General features: G+C 39.3%; 1 protein-coding gene across 2 annotated transcripts in view; it reads left to right on the forward strand.

Annotated features, from left to right (window-relative positions):
* Window positions 1-19540, forward strand: part of LOC311084866 (uncharacterized protein) — an 89945-nt gene that overhangs the window by 38128 nt on the left and 32277 nt on the right. For both annotated transcript variants that reach the window (XR_014606639.1, XM_084117160.1), the window contains exon 3: window positions 17295-17443. The gene's annotated coding sequence lies outside the window, so the exon portion shown is untranslated. The remainder of the gene's footprint in view (window positions 1-17294; window positions 17444-19540) is intronic.

Genomic DNA, 19540 nt, shown 5'->3' on the forward strand with positions numbered 1-19540 from the left:
TTTTTTTTTTCAATTTAAGAATTACTTGTATGTTTAAAAATAGCAATTGTACTCTTTAGTCCCATAAAAGTCAAGTCATACATAGGGCTATACTGCCCTCTTGTGTTCAAAATCAGGTAGGCCTATTGTATCTATATAAAAATATACTAGGTATGTGACGGTGAGAATATTTTACCACCGGTTAATCGACGTGTGACACCGCTGGGGGCTTTCGAATCGCTAACTTAAAAAGGAAAGTAAAATATGTTCGTCCGCACTGACATTGATAGTGGTTGAGCGAGCGTTTCAAATGAATTCCTATGGAAGTAGGAATAATCTGAAAAACGTTCACTCTGTTCTGCTCGTTCCTCGCCGTGGACGCGCACCGTTATGAATGCCAGTGCAGCCGTGAACATTTTAGTTTAATTTTAAAATTAGCGCCTTTCGGGGGGTGGATTGCTTGAATTTTTTTTACAAAAGCTCAATGTTGTGTTTTATTGCGGCTGTACACAAATATAAGTTAAAACTTTGCAGTTTGAATGTCGTCCTGCATAATGACGGAGTATGTTTTTATGTGTCCACTGTTCAATCGCGCCCACGCCACACACGGTTTACTATCTTTGTGGGGACTCTCCATAGACTTAATGGTTTTTATACTGTACAAACTGTATATTCTAGCTCCTAACACCAACCCTACCCCTAAACCTACCCATCAAAGAAAACTTTCTGCATTTTTACATTTCCAAAAAAACTCATTCTGTATGGTTTATAAGCTTGTTTACCCATGGGGACCTCTATTTAGGTCCCCACTGTGACACGAGTCCCCAGGAGTCTGTGTGCATTCAGGTTGAAGTCCCCACCGGGATAGAAAAACATGAACACACATACACACACACACACACACACACACACACACACACACACACACACACACAGACACACACATTCCAGCATTGCAGTCTTGACATTGCAGTCTGTTCATTATAGCCTTAATAAAATATAATAATAAAATAGTCAACCTAACATATAAAAATTACACTGCTCCGTTTAAATAGTCAGTAGTACAATTCATACTATTCACAGTAATCACCGCTCCACTGTGATGTTTCCAAGTACATTTTTGCGCATGTGAAGAGGATAATTTTTCCCTTCAATAGTGGAACGTGAGTGAAGTACAAAGCCTTTAATACACAAATGTTTAGCATCCAAAAAATGTAATTATATATATATATAAATATATATATATATATTTTTTTTCTTTTTTTTAAAAGTGTGTGTGTATATAAATATATATATATATACCGTATATATAAATATATATATATATATATATATATATATATATATAGCTGCGAGCAGCGATGGAGGGCCCAAGCCGGTGACACCGCCACCCCGGTGCCTTTAGCGTAACTATCACATCATATACTGTGTGTGTATATATATATATATATATATGTATATATATATATATAAATATAGCTGCGAGCAGCGATGAAGGGCCAAAGCCGGCGGGACCGCCACCCCGGTGCCTTTAGGTAACTAAAGGCACCGGGGTGGCGGTGCCACCGGCTTGGGCCCGTAATCGCTGCTCGCAGCTATATTTATTATTATTTTGTCAACCTTTCGGGCACTTTTGGGGCCCTTAACATGCTCAAAAACTCTTGAAACTTTGCACACATGTCAGAACCCGCGGCCATCAGGGCCGGACCGAAGCTGGTACCCGGGCGTGGCAGGGGGGCTCGACAGCGCCCCCTGGAACGAAATCCGAACACTTGTCCATAAATCAAACACGCTTGCATGTAATAATATGAAACTCGGTACACATATAGATCTCATCGGGCCGAACAACTTTCGTGCTCTAAGTTTTACGCCAGCCCAACAGGAAGTCGGCTATTATGGGTTGTTTGGAAACGCATGCTGTGGAATTTGATGTACTCCTCCTAGGAAATTCATCCATTCGCCTCCAAACTCGGTCAGCATGAAGTCAAGACATTGAGGATGCTAAATTGCGGACGGATTTTTGATATCTCGAACGGTTTGGCCGTGGCGAGGAAACGAATTTATGGCGAATAAGGGACACAGGAAGTGTGTTATAACTTCTGCATACATTAACTGATCTTGATGAAACTTCAGCAGTGTGTTCGTTGTAAGAGGCCGATCGCACAGATGTGACTATTGTGAGTCAAAGTTATAGCGCCACCAACAGGCAGCAGGAAGTACATCACTTTCAAAATGCTTTGAAATCACTGTCTTATTTTTACCCGATTTGCTTCAAACTTTATGTGTACAATGTAGACACACGGCAGATGTAGACCTGTGAAAGGATTATTGATATCTTAGATACTGTTGCCGTGGCAACACATCAAACTTTAATATTATTTTTTGATGCTTTTGGGACTCTTAACATACTTGAAATTGCATGAAACTCGACAGACACATCACATTTATTAGCCAGTAGACATGTGCAAAGTTTCAGAAACGGGCGTGGTGGAATGGCTCAGTAGCGCCACCTTTAGTCAAAAATGGGGGCTTAGTTTTTCCTAGAATCACAAAAATCGGTATGTATATTGTTCTCATCGAGCCGGACAACTTTCTAATTTACACTTATAAGCTCCAACCAACAGGAAGTCAGATATTTTGGTTTGAATGTGGATTTTCTGAAGAATTTTCTCTCTCTCTCTGTGTGTCTGTGTGTGTGTGTGGGGGGGGTTGTCTATTCCATTTAATCTTTGTTTTTCAAGGTTTTAGGGGCTTTTGGCGCACTTAACGTGCTCATAAACACTTGAAACTTTTCACACAGGTCAGAACCCACGGTCATCAGGGCCGGGCTGAAGCTGGTACACGGGCGTGGCAGGGGGGCTCAACAGCGCCCCCTTGAACACGGTCTGAAAACTTGGTCCATATATCAAACACGCTTGCATGAATTAATATGAAACTCGGTACACATATAGATCTCATCGGGCCGAACAACTTCCGCACTCTAAATTATTAGCTCCGCCCAACAGGAAGTCTGCTATTATGGGTTGTTTGAAAAACGCATGCTGTGGAATTTGAAACACTCATCCTAGAGAATTCATCCGATCCCCACCAAACTCGGTGTGCATGAAGTCAACACATTGAGGATGCTAAATTGCGGACGGATTTTTGATATCTCGAACGGTTTGGCCGTGGCGAGGAAATGAATTTATGGCGAGAAAAGAGAAACATGAAGTGTTATAACTTCTGCATACATTAACTGATCTTGATGAAACTTCAGCAGTGTGTTCATGGTAAGAGGCCGGTCAGATGGATGTAACTATTGTGAGTCAAAGTTATAGCGCCACCAACTGGTAGCAGGAAGTGTGTCACTTTCAAAATGCTTTTGACAAAAGTGGGGGGGTTACTTTTACCCACAGTTACAAAAATCAGTACGCATATTGGTCTCATCGAGCCGGACAACTTTCTAATTTACAGTCATTAGCTCCGAGCAACAGGAAGTCAGATATTTTGGTTTGAATGTGGATTTTTTGGATATGTCAGACTCTGAGTTTTTAGTTACTCCTCCTAAGTGGTTTATTTTATTCACACCAAACTTTTTCAACATGATAAAAATACATTAAAGATATATATATATATATATATATATATATATATATATATATATATATATATATATATATATATATATATAAATATAGCTGCGAGCAGCGATGAAGGGCCAAAGCCGGCGGCAACGCCACCCCGGTGCCTTTAGGTAACTAAAGGCATCGGGGTTGCGGTGCCACCGGCTTGGGCCCGTAATCGCTGCTCGCAGCTATATTTTATTATTATTATTATTATTATTATTATTTTGTCAACCTTTCGGGCACTTTTGGGGCCCTTAACATGCTCAAAAACTCTTGAAATTTTGCACACTCGTCAGAACCTGCGGCCATCAGGGCCGGACTGAAGCTGGTACCCGGGTGTGGCACGGGGGCTCGACAGCGCCCCCTGGAATGGTGTCTGAAAACTTGGTCCATAAATCAAACACGCTTGCATGTAATAATATGAAACTCAGTACACATATAGATCTCATCGGGCCGAACAACTTTCGTGCTCTAAGTTTTACACCAGCCCAACAGGAAGTCGGTTATTATACGTTGTTTGGAAAACGCATACAATGGAATGTGAAATACTCCTCCTAGGGAATTCATCCGATCGCCGCCAAACTCGGTGTGAATAATTTTTGATATCTTTAATACTGTTGCCATGGCAACGCTTCAAACTTTAATATTCTTTTTTGATGCTTTTGAGACTCTTAACATACTTGAAATTGGATGAAACTCGACAGACACATCACACTTATTAGCCCGTAGACTTGTGCAAAGTTTCAGAAACGGGCGTGGTGAGGGGCTCAGTAGCGCCACCTTTAGTCATAAGTGGGGGGGGTTAGTTTTATCAACAGCAACAAAACTTGGTATGTGTATTGTTCTCATCAAGACGGACAACTTTCTAATTTACATTAACAATCTCCGATCAACAGGAAGAGAGATATTTTGGTTTGAATGTGGATTTTCTGAAGAATTTTCTCTCCCTCTCTCTATGTCTCTGTGTGTGTGAGGGGAGGGGGGGATTTGACTATTGCTTTTATATTGTTAATCAAGGTTTCAGGGGCTTTTGGGGTCCTTAACGTGCTCAAAAACTCTTGAAACTTTGCACACAAGTCAGAACCCCCTGCCATCAGGGACGGGCTGAAGCTGGTACCCTGGCGTGGCAGGGGGGCTCAACAGCGCCCCCTTGAACGGTGTCCCAAAACTTGGTCCATAGATCAAACACGCTTGCATGAATTAATATGAAACTCGGTACACATATAGATCTCATCGGGCCGAACAACTTTCCCCCGGTCAAGGTTTACGCCAGCCCAACAGGAAGTCGGCTATTATGGGTTGTTTGGAAAACGCTTGCTGTGGAATGCGAAGTACTCCTCCTAGAGAATTCATCCAATCCCCACCAAACTCGGTGTGCATGAAGTCAAGACATTGAGGATTCTAAATTGCGGACGGATTTTTGATATCTCGAACGGTTTGGCCGTGGCGAGGAAACGAATTTATGGCGAGAAAAGAGAAACACGAAGTGGAATAACTTCTGCATACATTAACTGATCTTGATGAAACTTCAGCAGTGTGTTCGTGGTAAGAGGCCGATCAGATGGATGTAACTATTGTGAGTCAAAGTTATAGCGCCACCAACTGGCAGCAGGAAGTGTGTCACTTTCAACATGCTTTTGACAAAAGTGGGCGGGTTAGTTTTAACTACAGTAAAAAAAAAATAGTTTGTATATTGTACTCATCAAGCCGGACAACTTTCTAATTTACATTCATTAGCTCCGGCCATCTGGAAGTCAGATATTTTGGTCTGAATGTGGATTTTTTGGATATTTCAGACTCTGAGTTTTTAGTTACTCCTCCTTATACATAGGGCTATACTGCCCTCTTGTGTTCAAAATCAGGTAGGCCTATTGTATCTATATAAAAATATACTAGTTAATATGTGACTTTGAGAATATTTTACCACCGGTTAATCGACGTGTGACACCACTGGGGGCTTTTGAATCGCCAACTTAAAAATGAAAGTAAAATATGTTTGTCCACACTGACATTGATAGTGGTTGAGCAAGCATTTCAAATGAATTCCTATGGAAGTAGGAATTAACTGAAAAACATTCCTCGCTCGTTCCTCGCCGTGGATGCGCACCGTTATGAATGCCCGTGCAGCCGTGAGCATTTTAGTTTAATTTTAAAATTAGCGCCTTTCGGGGGGTGGATTGCTTGAAATTATTTTACAAAAGCACAATGTTGTGTTTTATTGCGACTGTACACAAATATAAGTTAACACTTTGCAGTTTTAATGTCGTCCTGTATAATGACGGAGTATGTTTTTATGTGTCCACTGTTCAAATGCGCCCACGCCACACACACACACACACACACACACACACGGTTTACTATCTTTGTGGGGACTCTCCATAGCCTTAATTTTTTTTATACTGTATAAACTGTATATGCTATCTCCTCACACTAACCCTACCCCTAAACCTACCCATCACAGAAAACTTTCTGCATTTTTACATTTCCAAAAAAACTCATTCTGTATGATTTATAAGCTTGTTTACCCATGGGGACCTCTATTTAGGTCCCCACTGTGACACGAGTCCCCATGAGTCTGTATGCATTCAGGTTGAAGTCCCCAACGGGATAGAAAAACATGAACACACACACACACACACACACACATTCCAGCATTGTAATCTTGACATCGCAGCCTGTTCATTATGGCCTTCATAAAATATAATAATAAAATAGTCAACCTAACATATAACAATTACACTGCTCTAAATAGTCAGTAGAACAATTCATACATTCACAGTAAGCACCGCTCCACTGTGGTGTTTCCAAGCACATTTTTGCGCTTGTGAAGAGGATGATTTTTTCCGTCGATATTGGAACACGAGTGAAGAACAAAGCCTATATTAAAGAATAGTTTAGCATCCAAATACATCGCAAATGTTGAAACATTTTGATTCTAATGAGAGGGTTACGTGAGCCCAACACTGCTTTCTTTCATTTTTATTTTTACATTAAATTTAAAGGATTTGTTGTGGAATATTTTGAGTGTATCATAAAATCAGAATAAGGTAAGTCAAGCAATATTTTTGGTCTTTTATTTATATATATATATATATATATATATATATATATATATATAAATATAGCTGCAAGCAGCGATGAAGGGCCAAAGCCGGCGGTACTGCCACCCCGGTGCCTTTAGGTAACTAAAGGCACCGGGGTTGCGGTGCCACCGGCTTGGGCCCGTAATCGCTGCTCGCAGCTATATTTTTTTCTTTTTCTTTTTTTTCTTCATTATTTTTTTTTTTGCCTTTTTGCCACTTTTGGGGCCCTTAACATGCTCAAAAACTCTTGAAACTTTGCACACAGGTCAGAACCCGCGGCCATCAGGGCCGGACTGAAGCTGGTACCTGGGCGTGGCAGGGGGGCTCGACAGCGCCCCCTGGAATGGGGTCCGAAATCTTGGTCCATATATCAAACACGCTTGCATGTAATAATATTAAACTCAGTACACATATAGATCTCATCAGGCCGCACAACTTTCGTGCTCTAAGTTTTACAAAAGCCCAACAGGAAGTCGGTTATTATACGTTGTTTGGAAAATGCATACAATGGAATGTGAAATACTCCTCCTAGGGAATTCATCCGATCGCCGCCAAACTCGTTGTGAATGAAGTCAAGACATTGAGGATGAATTCTTGCGAACAGATTTTTGATATCTCGAACGGTTTGGCCGTGGCGAGGACACGAATTTATGGCGAATAATGGAAACAGAAAGTGTGTTATAACTTCTGCATACATTAACTGATCTTGCTGATACTTCAGCAGTGTATTCGTTGTAAGAGGCCGATCACATGGATGTGACCTTTGTGAGTCAAAGTTATAGCGCCACCAACTGGCAGCAGGAAGTGTGTCACTTTCAAAATGCTTTGAAATCACTTTCTTATTTTTACCCGATTTGCTTAAAACTTTATGTGTATAATGTAAACGCACGGCAGATGTAGACTTGTGAAAGGATTATTGATATCTTAGATACTGTTGCCGTGCCAACGCATCAAACTTTAATATTCTTTTCGGATGCGTTTGAGACTCTTAGCATGCTTGAAATTGGATGAAACTCGACAGACACATAACACTTATTAGCCAGTAGACATTGTAATGGAAAATTTAGATTTTCATTGATTTACAGTGTTGATTTTCATTATTTTCATTATTAAGACATTGAAATGATCTTTGCTGGACTGTACGTAGTCTGCCAACATATGACTAATGTGTGTGTGTTTTTAAACACTGGGAAACAGGTGAGACATCAGGAGGAGGCAGGTTGAAAAGGGGCTCTGACCCCTAGGGTCAGAGGCCGGCCAATTTAGAATTTGTGAGTTTGTAAGAACAAACTTAGCAGTATCAGAAAACTAGCAGGGAAGCCTCTCCTTGTTTAGATAAGGGCCTGTAAGCAGAAGACCTTGAAAGCAGTATAAAGACTCCTCTGCCCTCCCTCTCCTGGTCGCACTTGTTTCACAGACTGTACTGGTGACTTCTGTGTGGCAACTGGGCCTTCTTGCAAGAATAAATACTTTTAAAAGACAATTTGACTCAGAAATGTCTCTTACGCAGGTGATGATTGTTTAATGAATATTTTTGCCACAACAACATGTGAAAAGTTTCAGAAACGGGCGTGGCAGGGGGGCTCAACAGCGCCCTCTTGAACAGGGTCTGAAAACTTGGTCCATATATCAAACACGCTTGCATGAATTAATATGAAACTCGGTACACATATAGATTTCATCGGGCCGAACAACTTTCCCTCTGTCAAGTTTCACGCCAGCCCAACAGGAAGTCGGCTATTATGGGTTGTTTGGAAAACGCTTGCAGTGGAATGTGATGTACTCCTCCTAGAGAATTCATTCATTCACCTCCAAACTCAGTCAGCATGAAGTCAAGACATTGAGGATGCTAAATTGCGGACAGATTTTTGATATCTCGAACGGTTTGGCCGTGGCGAGGAAACAAATTTATGGCGAGAAAAGAGAGGAGACGAAGTGTTATAACTTCTGCATACATTAACTGATCTTGATGAAACTTTAGCAGTATGTTCGTAGTAAGAGGCAGATCAGATGGATGTAACTATTGTGAGTCAAAGTTATAGCGCCACCAACTGGCAGCAGGAAGTGTGTCACTTTCAACATGCGTTTGACAAAAGTGGGTGGGTTAGTTTTACCAACAGTTACAAAAATCTTTATATATATTGGTCTCACTGAGCCGGACAACTTTCTAATTTACAGTTATTAGCTCAGAGCAAAAGGAAGTCAGATATTTTGGTTTGAATGTGGATTTTTTGGATATTTCAGACTCTGACAGTTTTTAGCTACTCTTCCTAACTGGTTTATTTTATTCACACCAAACTTTTTCAAAATGATAAAGATACATTAAAGATGCTAAATTGTGAACGGATATTAAACATCTCAAACGGTTTTGCTATAGTGAGGGACTAAAGTAAAGTAACACTTAAAGCCTCATCTTCTAAAAATGTAATTAAACACCATTTATTTCTACATAAAAGTATAAAAATATCACAACTAAACCCATTTTATTCTTTTTTTTTCAATTTAATAATTATTTATAAGTTTAAAAATAGTAATTGTACTATTTAGTCCCATAAAAGTCAAGTCATACATAGGGCTATACTGCCTTCTTGTGTTCAAAATCAGGTAGGCCTATTGTATCTACATAAAAATATACTAGGTATGTGACGGTGAGAATATTTTACCACCGGTTAATCGACGTGTGACACCGCTGGGGGCTTTTGAATCGCCAACTTAAAAACGAAAGTAAAATATGTTCGTCCACACTGACATTGATAGTGGTTGAGCGAGCGTTTCAAATGAATTCCTATGGAAGTAGGAATTAACTGAAAAACGTTCACTCGGTTCTGCTCGTTCCTCGCCGTGGATGCGCACCGTTATGAATGCCCGTGCAGCCATGAGCATTTTAGTTTAATTTTAAAATTAGCGCCTTTCGGGGGTTGATTGCTTGAAATTATTTTACAAAAGCACAATGTTGTGTTTTATTGCGACTGTACACAAATATAAGTTAACACTTTGCAGTTTGAATGTCGTCCTGTATAATGACGGAGTATGTTTTTATGTGTCCACTGTTCAATCGCGCCCACGCCACACACACACACCCACCCACACACACACGGTTTACTATCTTTGTGGGGACTCTCCATAGATTTAATGATTTTTATACTGTACAGGCACCGGGGTGGCGGTGCCACCGGCTTGGGCCCGCAATCGCTGCTCGCAGCTATATTTTTATATTAAATTTACATTTATTTGTCTCAAATCGTAGTTAATGTATATACTGACTTCACTCTGGGCTGCAAAATACGTTTAGTTTTATATTCATTTACAGAAATCAGCTGTTTGAATGAAAATTGAGTTGAACACTGCAATGATTTCGTTATAGTCCAACGATTCAGTCAGTTCTCCTGAACATCTGCATTATCTTCCTCCTGCGGCAGCCGTGGTCTTTTTGACACAAACTTTAGTGTTGCTCGGTTTAATTTTAGTTTAACATAACTTACTTAGCTAAACTTCAGTGTCCCTCTGTGGAATGTGCTCGTTGTTGTGGGGGTGGGGGTGGGGGGGAGGGGATGGGCTGTTCGCAATCTGACTGCGAAATGCGCTACGTGGGCATTTCGTCATCACCGTGACAACCAAACAAGAATCAAGAAACATTAAGATTTATTTTTAAAGGTCAAAATTGTGATAATCGCAACATAATTTCATAGGCTACCTTGTGAGGCCACTGACTGGATGGGCCTGACTGACAGGTGGGTGGGCCCAGGCCCATCCAGGCCCACCCGTAGCTACGCGAGTGGCCTATCTTGTGTTTGATTAGGAGCTTCCATCCTGAGGCAAATAGCCTTGTCTGCTTCTAGTTTTGTGAAATGTAACCACGCTTCAGAACGTTTTCGGTTAGCCATTGCCCTGTGTGTAGTGTTTGAACAAGCTGCTAGGTCACATGGTCTCTCTCGCGCCCAGATGCGTTCTCAGGTACCGAAATTTGCACTGATTGGTTTAATGCGAGTCGGTACTCAATAGTACCTACGTAATGCGGTCGGTGCCCTTAAAAGTTCAGAGTTCGGTATGGCGGCAAATCAATGCCTATAAAGAACCGAGCGCAGAACTGATGCTGGCGTGCGTGGTAAATTACTTCCGCGAGAGGATTACAGATCTTCATGCGAGGAAACAGGAACTCGCGAGCTCTTTTCAAACCCTACGCGCGCATGACATCTCTGCACACAATACAAGCCATCGCGCGCTAGGACTCACAGCACGCTCATGATTATGCCCCACGCTTTCGCGCTTGATCTTCTCTCACCTGCCGCTTTTGCTCGCTCAAACCATAGATATAAACACTAGATGTCGCCTGGGCTACGGCAGTTCATTGGAACGAATGCGTCAATAGAGCCGCCATCTTGGAACAGGGGAGCCCCTCCTCTTTAATGCATCAGCGTCAATGTAGGCAAAGGTCTAACGGAAATAAAATCACCATAAATCGTCATGAATGCGATTTTCTAGTTTTTATGGTTCGTTCCAACGGTCAGACATGTATTTATCGTTGAGTCCAGAGAAAATTTAAGGTTTTGATATTAAGATAATTACTTCTTTTTCAAAATATAATGCATAGCTAGTAGTAGGCCTAAGTTTATTAGTCATATTCTTCCACTTGAGTAAACTTAGAATAAACTATCGCTATATAATATATTATATATATATATATATATATATATATATATATATATATATATAAAAATGAGCAAGACTTGGCCACTAAATATTTCATATTCAATTATTTTAATGATCACAATTAAAGTTTTAATTTTATTAAATCGAACAAGCGAAACATTCAGCATTCAATCAAATATTCTAAAATGTTTTATTCAAAAATAAAAAATGTTTTATTAAGAATAATGTTATTTCAACATAATATCTCGTTATTTCGACATAATATGTGTGCGTGCAACAAGCAAGAAGTGCATTTGTAAATCCGGTGACGCGTGCATTGATTTTTGTTAATAAACTTCTGACAGTGTCGACTCGGCTGCAGAGATGAAGTTGACGATCGCCATCTCTGTAGTGAACGCGCCTATAGATAGAATTGCAATTTGCACATAATGGATAACGTAATCAGAGAGTAGCCTTTTTCTTTCGTTTTGAATTATTTCGTTTAAAGACATTTCAAGCTTTGTGTATTTGATGTATTTCTCATGTCTGTGTGAGGCATACACTGAGTTTCGTTAAGTTAGGATGAGATGCGCTCCAGTTAACGTGCAATGTAAGGGCGCCTCCATGATTATATTAACAGGTAATTTGTTGATGAATAAAATTGATTAAAATTAAGATACAATTTATACAAAACGAAATTCACTTTAAAGAAAGGCTTTAAACAGTTGACATTTTCACAAATTCCAATGTCCTTCCACACCTCCATCCCCAGTTTGAAAGGAAGAAACAAGCCCTTGAGCCCACTGTATCCGTGTGCAAAACTCACACATACATAAGATTTATGTAATTCTATGTATAATAATCATGGATGTACTGTTTGAAGAATGTCAGGGAGAGAACAAGCATACTATTAGGACTGTAGCCTACAGGTTACAAGCGTCACACATTTTTTTCCATTAAAAGGTTTGAGTACAATCGGTAAAAAAAAATCAAAAGTTAGGAACAACACAGCACAACACAGCCAAAAGTGGGTATTGAGGATCAACTCCTGCATTATTGTACATTTTAAACACAAGGTTATTTCAAATAATATCTAAAGAGTACAGCACATTCACAGTTCATTTTCTGTGCGAGAATCTTCCTCCAAGCAGAGAAATGTACACTTAACTTATAAAAAAACAACTTGACTACTACCATCCACAGAGTAAATGTAATCCCATGCTGTCTGATTTAGATTTCGTTCGTGTATCCATACGCAGCACAAAAGTCCAGCATTATCCATGAACTCGAAGAACAGGCGGAGATAGCAGCGTTACCTAGCTACTTCCTATGACAAGTCCCCTGTTTAAAGATGGCGGCGCTTTTGACGCATGTTTAGAACCCCAAGGCGACATCTAGTGTATATATCTATGGCTCAAACACTTTGATTTTTGGTATTCGAGGGGCGGGACTTACTGTTTTAATAACCTCAAATGTCATTGGTTACTTCCCCTTTTCCGGAAGTCAGTTGTGATTGGACGCCTGTCCAATGACCCGTAATTCACTTGAATTGAGACTTGAGATCACTTAATTTATTTTTAGTTTATTTATTTATTTATTTATTGTGGTTTATTTATTATTGTGCTTGTGAAACAGGAAGTCTTAGGGGTACTAGTAATTGTGAAGGTTCCTGGGAGGAGAGAACAGGGAGAGCGCGAAGGGGCAGGGCCGCCTTCTGAAAAGAAAACGATTCGCGAGCGCAGAGAAGAGAGAGACATTAGGCTTGTTCGACTTCATGCAGCTCTGCGCAGACCGATCGGCGGCTGACTTGAAGCAGTGCATGCCGGTTAGAAATTTTGTCCGACTTGATCCAGCGCCGACGCCACGTGACTGTGACATGTGTCATCAAAGTACCGCGAGAGCGATTCGAGAGTAGCCGGAGAACTCAGCCAGCGCAGCTTCTCAAGAGCGGCTGCACTGGGCTGCACGAGGGCGGGTGACGACACAGCTGTTCCACCATTGGCCGGATTCACCGCATGACAACGATCACGTGTGTTGCGTGTTTATTCAAACACCTTTAGTTCCTCTAAAGCTCACAAATCAGTTTTTTTTATAACAGTAAACACTCTTTTTATGTAGTTGCGATGTTAAATTGTGTCATGTTTATCAAAATAAAACTGATTAAAAAACGTAGACTCCACTTCATTGATAGTAGCTTATGTTGAACTTTATTCTTGTTCAAACAGACGCTGTATGAAGCAGTACATAAAGTATTTAATGAAAATGTCTCTGACACATTATTTGGCAAATATTGCATTTATTTCACTTCAGCTGTGGTAAAGTATGCAAACACCACGTGAGCGGTCACTACGGGAACCAGAAAGTGTCCGACTTCACGTCTCCGTTTGCAGCTCCTCCCCGCCTGCACGCGGCTACTCTCGCCGATCAGTTGCATCCAGCCGCAGCCGATGTCGAACACACCTATACTCTCACTGAGAGATCAGCTCGTCTCTGTGAGCAGCTTCTGCATGGGATTTCCCCAGACAGGCAATGCACTCACTGAGCTCGTCAGATGGGTGCAGAGGGGCGTGGCGCAACATTTAAATCAACGTCGCACAAATTTGCACAAATTTGTTCTTTTAATATTTCGTCAGATGGCCGCAGGGGAACGGTGAATCAGCTGTGAGCATGCCGGTGTGTCAGGCTACCGGCGGCTGAATCTGCTTGCTTGCAGAGCAAGAATTCAGCTCGTTGCTGGGCTGTTTGACGGCGAAAAGGCTTTCTTGCAGGAGAGTCAACGCAATGTGTGAAGATCTTCGTTGAAGGAGAATAAATCTGAATCCTATGGCGAGATGAGCTGCTTATATAGGCAGATCCCCCCCCACCCCCCACCCCCCACCCCGGTTTTGGCGGATGCTACGCCGTGCAGTTCCCACTATTTAGCCAATAAGCGTGTGCAGATCACTGCACTGTTATACAATAATCTGAGAAAAGGAGTTTCCCCATAGCGTTTAGCAAGACGTAATATGAGTGAATGTTTTGAAAGGGAACTAACTTTCTGGAATCTAAATACCAAATTGAAAGCAAATTGACTGAAGACTCACCTCCAGCTGACGCTGTAACATGTAAAGTCCATGGCTGCATCCGTAATTGCATACTTCCCTACTATATAGGAGGCGAAAAACAGTATGTGACAAAAATAAGTATGTCCGACAACATGATGAACTAATCCTTTTATATTTTTATTTTAATTTTAATTTTATTTCTGTTTTTATTTTTGTTATTAAATTCTGACTGTTTGTGTTGTATTTTGTGGTTTTAAAATTTTGTTTTGCTGATTGTTCGAGATAAATAAAAAGGAAATTAAATTAAATTAAATGAATGTAGTACGTCTGGATTACATTCATACAACACGCATTCATGCGATATAGAACTTACTTTTCGTAAAGTTGTGAAGTAATTACTTTAATAATAACTACTCAAGGAGAGTGTGTGATTTTGGACGCAGACCAAAACGGTATCTCCAAGACAAACCTTTTTTCCCCGCGATCTTATTTTTTGTAAATATCAGTCCAAACACTAGTATTGCCATTTCTTCTTGTGTTTTACCTGGCATGTTTGTTTACTCTAAAGTCACGTTTGACTACGAGAGATTTTGTGAGATTTCCCTTCTTCACAGTTGGGACTCTGGTTGTTTGTGGATGGACTCTGTTAGTGTGTGTTGTGCTGTCTTGGTCACATTGGGCACTCCACACAATATAGGATATATTATACACACTTTTATATTTTTGTCATATTTGTGGTCTTTCACATTTTGAAAATCTGATTAAGATTAAGATTGATTAAGATGCCTTAAGGTGTCATGTCTCTACACAAAACAGTTTTCTGATGTTGCTTTTTCTTTATTGACTGCTATCTGTAACATTACCAGGCACTATAATTACATCCTTATGATGACACATATTTGATGACACTTATTAACATTTATTGTTAATTAGCGAGCTAGACTGAAGATGGCTAAACTCTCTCGCACATTACAGCCAGTCATCTAAATATAATAGCAACTTTTCTTTTATATACACAAAATTTTTTTTTATACATTTATAAACACAATATTTTAAAAGCAAATATTTGCAGAATAGCTCATCACTTATCAACCCTCCTTTAAGCGTATAATGATTAATTTGATTGATACGAGTTCTTGTTTTTTGTGCATATAACATAGTAAAACAATATAATGACAAGAGTGCGATTTTCTTGAATATTAGCAAGATGTGGTATTAAAATGTGGTATTCATTTTGTTAAACAGTTCAATAAACTGTTAATTGTATTCATTGACAAAGACAATTTTATTGACGGTTTTTGCTCTATTTTATTAATGAAAATAGTTCCATACAAAACAGAACAATTGCGTCCTCCAGTAATAGATGTTTCATTTATGAATGATTATCAGTGTGCATGTCTTTATATCGGATAAAAATATTATTTTTTACATTAAAGTTTTTATGCACATTTTTTAGATTTTAAATTCTTAATGCACATAAAAAACTTAATTGCGCTTAATCTAAAATGCCTGATACAAAGTGTCTCAGTATAATTATCTCCCAGAACAGTCTCATTTGACAGCGTTCTCAAACATCAGGCATCCGCCTCAGAATGCAAGATAAATTGACCATGTTTATTGTGTTGTATGCATGCAAAGGCGCATTTAATTTATTATATATGAAAAAAAGAGCCACCATTACTTCTCCTACTGCTGCAACTTACATTTTTCTTAGTGATATTTGGTGCCAGTTTACCAGGAAGTGCTGATTTTGTTCTCTTGAACTCATTGGATGGAACGGGAGCTTCATCAGAAATGTTTTATGCAGTATTCTAATTTAATTCGCAACATGACACTGACACTGTTTTTAATGTTTAATCTGTAAGCTATACCATACGTGCCGTGACTTTACTGGAGTGCTGAATTGCAGATCTGGTGTAAACATTTCCACATCGCTACGATCAGATCTTTCTTAACTGCCGTTTTATCACCTCTGTTATTTTTGTTGTGCGTTTATTTTGTTATTGAGAGGAGCATGCTGCACATATAGTATATACATATTCACCTAAATAAATATAAAAAATAAATATTCATCTAATAGATAATTATTCATTTAAATGTCACTCTCAGCAATATTGAGACATTAGGGGTAATAGACACATGAACTGCCCCTGAATCTCAAGTGTTTGTAAAAAAAGAGGTTTGTCTCTGGCTACTTCGTGAAAGTTGTGATAGTGTCAGCAGATTGGGGGGTTGGGAACTAAACATTTGTTTCACACTGTTTTTTTTTTAAACACTCTTGAGGTTGGGTGAACTTCCCATTTAAATGTTATACATACGCATGATCTTTTCGCAGAACTAGCTTAAATTTTTTTTTTTACATTTATTTTTGCTCTCTTAAACCGCTATGGCATTCATTTTTAGTGAGTGTATGAAGTCCGCTTTCCCAGGAAAAGCACGCCACGACAGAAACAAAGAACAACTTTAAATCCTAGATTTCAAACCCTGGTGAACCACATTTAACTGGCCGTGTCAGATTAATGTTGTACTTTTAGTAACCCCACTATAATCAAAACTGGTAGTTGTATTTGTTTTAATTTAATAATAAAGAAAATCAGGAAGCAAACCCATTTACCCTTAAACAGGAAAACACTAAATGCATCTAAATGTGATTCTGCTATAATGACACAGATGACAGTCATAAATGATCTTACCGATTTCGTGTTTCTCTTGTAGAATGTTGGATCAGCGTAGGTTATCTCTTCAACACGAGTCTCAGCTGTAAACATCAATAATAGATGCATTAAATCAACAAAGTGGAATCACTAAATCAGTTTTCATCCTAAAAATACATAATTTGAGGTGTATTATTAAAGTGTATAATTATTCATTATCATACTTCATACATGTTTAACAGTTGTATCAGTAGTAGGAGATACTTGCCTTCTTGATCAGCTTTTCTGTGTTTCTTGCAGATCCAGATCATTCCGACTGCAGCAACAATCATCAGAAATCCAGCAGCAGCAGCAGAGATCAGTGCTGTCGGAGATACAGGACCTGGAGGAGGACCTGAAGGAGTGTGTGGATCTGGTGTTGTAGCGGCTAAAGAGAGACAGTCATTAGTGTGAGTGAATTAGTAGGAGAAAGTAGTAGATCTGTGTTTATCATAGCTGACATGGAAGCATACAAAGACAATAGTGTAGAGGAGGACCCAGGTGAAGTTTATTATGTTTAATATTTATTATTATGCACAGATGTGAAACATGAACTAAGAACTTGACTGATAACAATAATTTGACATGTGGAACATGGAAACAGCATATTGTTGAATACACAACAAAGTAACATGGCAAACATAAGGGCTTAAATACAAGACTATGGGGATCACATGACAAAAGCAACCAATGAAAAGATAGAACGAATGAAACAAGAATCAATAGGCTTTTTTTTTTTACTTGAACCGGCACTGCACAGACCAGTCGGTGAATGACATCAAAGTATCGCGAGAGCGATTGGAGAACAGACGCTCCGTATGCTTTTGAATCACTCGCGGTACTTTGATGTCATAAACCGATCAGTCTGTGCAGCGCCGTTTCAAGTCAACAAGCCTAATGAGTAAATGCTGCATGGAACAAACGAACCAATGAAAACAAGGCACATGACAGGATCACATCAAGGGAACAGGGAATCACAAGACTAAATTCCAAAATAAAAGACATGAAAACATGAACAAAACCTATAAAACAGACATGACAGTCTATAACACACACCATGAAATGTCTGCATCATAAAAGTTAATTGGGATGTCAGTTGGTGAGAGTTTAAACTTGTGATGAGGTAAATAATTTCACACTACATTTTCCTCCCTGTATCTCACCATCTTAATGAAACGCTTGGTTTTGTACAACACTGAAAAAAACAGTGAAACGTTTCCCTGCAGTCAAAGTCTGTGTTAGAGCAACAATTATATTGATAGAAAACAGAGCAGGATTGTGTCTTGCCTGAACGACTCCTAATAGCACTATTTGATCTGTAGTGTCTGTCCTGTTCTTATCTCTTCTCCTGGGTATCAGTCAGTGGATCATGGAGACGGTTATTTTTGTTACTGTGGAGATTTTCCTGTTTTGAGGTGAAAGCGACTACTCTACTTTCTCCACATTATAACGTCACAGTGTTTTAGCTTGGTTTCAATAAATGTTTTCAAGTGAGGTTTTGAGGTCTGAAATGTAAAGTATGTTTTAATAATACAATGGCCTCTTATATGTCAAACGATCAAACACAATTTCAGGTGAACGTTCAGGTCCTCGCTGAAATGGCCACGGTTACAAAAGGATAAGACAGGATTATAAAGTGATAATCTTTCTGTAATACTCTCCCAGAAGCTGCTCTGTTTGAATGGAAGTCAATGAAGATGTTTCAGTCTACAAAAATAAAAAGCTTTTCTGTGGAGACGGTTCATCATATAAGTATATGGCTAAGTTTGCATGAAATATCATTTGGACTGATCTATATGGGTTTTTATATGAAAACAAAATCTGTTTTTAGAAGCCTATATGGATTAATATTTAAAATGGAATTATAGTATCATACAGAAATGTCAAAGATCACAAGTAAATATGATTTTTTTTATTTTGTAAGAAGAATTATAACAATAAAATGGCACTTCTGTAATATATAATAGAGTGAGCTGTATGTCTCTACTCACCATAGACAGTAACAGTGAATCTGTATGTAGACGGTGAGCTTCTGCGGCTGATCTCAACTTCATAAACTCCAGTATGATTAGCTGTGGTGTTCATGATGGTCAGAGATCCAGTCTTCTTGTCCAGCTTCAGTCTGTCTCTGAATCTCTCATCAAGAACATCATAGATCGTATTTTTCACTCCATCAGTTTTAGCTATAAGAGGCCCATTAGTTCCAAATGTCCACGTTATCTCTTCACCTCTCTGTATTTCAGTGAGACTAGAGTCTAGAGAGACTGAATCTCCCTCCATCACTGACACTGACTTCACTGCATCTGTGTCAGCACACACTCCTGAAGAACACACATAAACAGTCTCTCAGTCACACATTCAACTTTAAGTTGTTTTAATGAAGCTTTAACTGTTAGTTTCTAAATGATTACAAACTTTGAGAAAGTAGAAAGAAACAGCATTATGGGAAATAAATGGCAGGGTGGAAAACAGAAATCTTCACACACCTGCATATAGTTTACATTTTA

The sequence above is a fragment of the Abramis brama genome, assembly GCF_963993115.1.
Source record: "Abramis brama genome assembly, chromosome: 6".
NCBI classification, from domain to species: Eukaryota; Metazoa; Chordata; class Actinopteri; order Cypriniformes; family Leuciscidae; genus Abramis; species Abramis brama.